This window comes from Plecotus auritus (assembly GCF_963455305.1).
Source record: "Plecotus auritus genome assembly, chromosome: 1".
Lineage (NCBI taxonomy): Eukaryota > Metazoa > Chordata > Mammalia > Chiroptera > Vespertilionidae > Plecotus > Plecotus auritus.
The window spans coordinates 12095680-12100714 of record NC_137770.1 but is presented as its reverse complement, the minus strand read 5'-3'; positions in this window follow the sequence as shown (position 1 = coordinate 12100714).

The following is a 5035-nucleotide window of genomic DNA, read 5'->3' as shown; positions in this document are numbered from 1 at the left end:
AAAAAAAAAAAAAATCCAAAAAAAAACCCCCCAAAAAAACCATAAAACAACCATAACAGACCACCAGTGACCCGTACCGAAAAGCCAGAGGACCCGTAGTGGCCCCGTCCTCCTGACCCCAAAGCAGCTCCCGAGCCTTCAAACTACCAACGTGCCTTCTGAGGACAACGGCCTCCGCTCCTGTCTGCCTGCGGTGCCCGGAGCAGCTGTAGAAGGAGGAAAGGGGTTCCCGTGCTCTCCCATTTGTTCTGTTAGTGACAACGCTGCACCAGCCCTTAGGGTCACACACCATATGTGGAACTCCGTCTGACCCTCCAGGCTCTGGTATCTTTCAAACAAATCCACTGTGGCCTGGGGACGCTCACAATGCAATGACAAACCGACTTCCCAGAGGCAGCCACTATGTGAGCGTGCCCCTTAGAACACGTGTTCGCTACATCACCTCCATTAAAGCGTGCGTGTGCGTGTGCGGGTGAGCAGATACACACGTGCACGCACTCTCTCAGGGCTGGGCCCTCGTGGTCCGGAAACTCGACTCCCTCTCCCGGAAGCCAGGTGGTCCCAGGAGAAGCCCAGGCCGGCCAGACTACAAAGACCTTGAGGTCCTGGGTGGACCCTGGAGTCAGGCTCACTGTTAACCCAGAGCGTTGCCAAGCCAGGCCTGGGCCCCACGTCCTGCAGGCCAGGGTGGTCTTCCAGGCAGGTGGCCTCAGGCTTTGCCTCTCTCCAGCTGGCTCCTGGGGCCACACGGGGACCTGCCTCCCCTGCTCACTTTTCTATAAACACTGGGTCTGCCCGGCCTGGGTGATGGGGCAGAGAGAAGCCCTGCCCATCCCGCCCCAGCAAGCAAGTGTCCTCTGTGTGCAGAGGGGAGCGTGTGCGAGAGGCAGGTGCAGCCTGATTTGGAAAGTGGCTGCAGCGCCCCAGTGTCCCCCATCGAGGATGAGACTTTGATTTATTGTCTCTGAGTGACTTCCTGGGGTAGAAACCACATTTAATATATTACATACATGTGTTCACCCTCGTGAAATATGTGCTTTGAGGTGTCCCCCAAATATATAATTTTCACTCCATTTCAGGGTTAACGAATTTGACGTAATGGTAATGGGTGAAGCCAGACTAAGCTTTGCGCAAAGAAGATGTATCCTCTGGACTTTCTTTTGGGGACACATAAAGGATGAGGTGTCTGGTCCAGAACGGGCCACAGTCCAGGCATCGCGGCCGCGGTGGACAGGGGGGCGCACAGACAGAACGCAGCGGTTCTCGGTGTGTGCGGTTCCATCGCTTCCTCAGCAGCAGCGCCAGAGCTAAGGCGAGCGATGGAGGCGCAGACAACAAGAATCGTCCCTTCGGTTTGGTGTGTGTTCGCCTCTCTTTCCACAGCTGCCCTGGACGCCTCCTTTATCTTTAATGGATCCCCATAAAAAGCCTCGTGGGGAAATGTTCTTCGCTCAAAGCTTAGTCTGGCTTCAGCCATTTCTTCAAATCAGTTAGACTTGAAAAGGGTGGAAATTCAGTGAGTTGTCAGCTGTTAAGGTGTGTGCACGTTTTTTTGGAACTCTACATTCTGTTCCATTGGGAGTCATTCTCTTCCACTAGAGTCACACCTGAGTGTACATTTGGTTTTTTTGGGGGGGAGGGGACACCCTATATTTATGTTCAAAAGGCAGTCATTCTTTTCCTTCGGGGGTTGATATTTCTTTTCACGGTGTGCACATTTTTTGCATCACCCTATATTTACATTCATGTTTATCGGGAGTCTGACTTCTGTGTACCATTCTTGGGGGACACTATGTTTATGTTCCACAGAGAGTCATTCGTTTTTATCATGAGTATGACCTCTGTGTACTTTTTTGGGGGGACTCCATGTTTACGTTCCATAGGGAGTCATTCATGTTTGTTGGGAGTCTGACCTCTGTGTACATGTTTTGGGGGACACTCCATGTTTACGTTCCATAGGGAGTCATTCATGTTTGTCGGGAGTCTGACCTCTGTGTACCATTCTTGGGGGACACTCCATGTTTACGTTCCATAGGGAGCCATTCATGTTTGTTGGGAGTCTGACCTCTGTGTACGTGTTTTGGGGGACACTCCATGTTTACGTTCCATAGGGAGTCATTCATGTTTGTCGGGAGTCTGACCTCTGTGTACCATTCTGGGGGAAACTCCATTGTTTACTTTCCATAGGGAGTCATTCATGTTTATCGGGAGTCTGACCTCTGTGTACCATTCTTGGGGGACACTCCATGTTTACGTTCCATAGGGAGCCATTCATGTTTGTTGGGAGTCTGACCTCGTGTACCTTTCTTGGGGGACACTCCATGTTTATGTTCTGTAGGGAGTCATTTGTTTGCGTCGGGAGTCTCACCTGCTGCTGTGTGAGTTTGGCCGGGTCCCTGACACATTTTGTTTCCTGTTGCTACTAAAGATGCTCATCGTGGGATGTACTAAACCTGGTGATTGGGATTTTATAAAGATTTTCTCCATTTGAGCTGAAGTACTGAGAAATGTTAACATGGTCAATTGTCAAAGTGCTTTGGGTTGTATATTAAATAGCCATTGATTCTGGAACACAAGGACGGGTTTGTAATAAAATAAGATGTTGTAGAGTTGAGTCCTAGTTTTCCTCACCGCTCGTCACTGGCAGCGTTTTGGGGGTGTAGGGTCTCCGGGCTCCCTGCATCAGCCCCCCAGTCTCCCCAGCCCCCGGAATCCACCAGCTCCCTTTACCTGAGGTCAGAGCATGGGAAAGCGGGGTTTCCTGTTTACCAGGCAACAGCCTTTATTTTACGCTCCTATTAGTTGAATCGAATTTTGGTTGGGATTTATCTCACAACAGGAGCTCAGCTTAAAGTAATGCACTGGATTTTCCCAAGGCTACTCAACCAGGAAGTGTCAGAAGAAGGAGGGAGGGAGGGAGGGAGGCATGTAGCAATCCCCTCCTGGCCTGATCTAGTGGTGTTCTGTCCAGCTGCCGCCTGCATGGCCCCTTCCTTCCTCACCAGACCTCTCCTGTGAGATGCCTCCTCTGGCCTCCTCTCCATTCTTCCCCAGGTCCTGCCGCTGTGGGAGCCGCTCACTCAGCGAGCTGCCCTCCCCAGTGCTTTGAGCCGAACTGAGCAGCGGCACCTGCAGGCCGCCTCCCCTGCGCCTTTGGCTTTTGCAGGATCTGACACTGGCCAGTCACCCCTCGGAGCTCTCAGCCTCTGTCCCCTGACTCTCTCCCGTCTGGGACCCCTTCAGGGCTCACACTCGCCAGTCGCTCTGTCACTCACTCAGTCCTTCCACAAACACTCATTGAACGCTCCTGTGTGCTCACTCCCGGGTTCCACCGTGGAGGCAGCGCCCTCCAGGCCCCCTCTGCAGGGCTGACCACCTGCTCCCCTAGCTCTGACCACTCCTGAGCTTCAGGCCTGAGGTCGGCTGCCTTAGACCTTCTGCCCGGGCTGCAGGCTTCCCCACTCTGCCCGGCTCCTCTGGGCTCCCTACTTATCCCAGCACACCAGCTGTCAATCACAGAAGCCAAAAGCCTGTGGTGCAGGCTGGACCCCTCCTCTCTCCACTTCCCACAGGTGATCGCTCCCCTGAACCTGGGAGTGGGTCTGGAATCTGCCCGCCCCTCTTAGCTGACTGTTCTCATCCCACGTCCCCCCCGCCCTCCCCCCCCCCACCGACACCCGTCCCTGGGTCTTGGCAGGGGCTTGTCAACTGGTCTGCTTGCCTCCCGCAACTTCTCAGCCGCATGACGCCTCTCAGCATTCACCCTGGGTGACCTTCCTTTTTGAACCTCCGCTCCCTCAGCCTCCACACTAGCTACACCATTTCTTTGCGGTCTAGCCTCTCCATGGGTCACTTCAGGGTGCACCCAACCCTCTATCACCCCCCAACCCTCCAGCCCCCGACAAGCTCGTACACACCCACAGCTTTCACTGCAGTCTTCCCAAAAGGCTCCAATCAGCTCCAGCCCCAGCCTCTCCTGGGAACCTCCAGGTCTGTTTCCAGCTTGGATGTCCCAAGACACCTCCAACTCAAAATGCTCAGCACACGGTTCACCATCCTCCCCCAGCAAAGCCTCTGTGCGCCGCCTCTCCTCACCTCTGTCCCCTTCAGCCAGACCGTGTTGGGCATCCCCTCTCTTCCCCGTGTCCTGTCCATCACTCCCCCAGCTGCTTCCAACTCTGATGTCTCGCTCAGGTACCCAGCCAACCCCAGGTGGGGGTCCCCCCTGGGCAGTACCATGGGGTCCCGTTGCTGAGGGGGCATCCCAAACCACGCCCCGCTGAGCTCCAGGGCCCCACCTCTACGCTGGCCTGGGCGCTGTGTGATCTGGGGGGTGGGAAACATCCAGGTGCCAGCTCAGGGCTGAGGTCTGCCTGCAGAGAGGGTGGGGTCACCTGTGGCACCAGAGGGGCTCTCCCTGGGAGAACAGCAAAGTGAGAACATTAGAAAACGTCGGACAAACCTTGGGAAGGAAGCAACCAGCCACGTGTTTATCAACCAGCCAGAGGAAGAGGAGGGAATATGTTTACATGTATGCACACACACATACACATGTATTTATACATGTATGCACACAGCCCATCGATTCCCTTAGAAAGCCCTCATTGATTTTGCCAACCAGGTGTATTTATAGCCCACCTGTGCTTGCCCTCAGCTAACGGATGACTGTGGTTCCAACGTGAATGTTGGATGATGTTTTCTTTTATGTTGGCAAGTAAAACAAGCTGAAGGTGTGTGTGAGAACCTCACTCAATCAGGTAGTCCTTTTCTGAATGGCAGCCCAGGTCCCTGAATTTCTTCTAATGTATTTGTGTTCTAATGCCTACAGACATTTTTTTAAAAAACAGAGATACAATGTACATATCACAATATTCACCCAAGACATACTTTTCAGTTTAATCTTTACTTTTAACATTTTCTCCATCACTCTTATGTCTAGAGAGAGTAGACACTAAAGAAAACAAATCAAGCCCTGATTTGGTAACATTTGCCAATTTCCTCGGTGTAAATATTTTCACTACAGCAGATTTCAAGC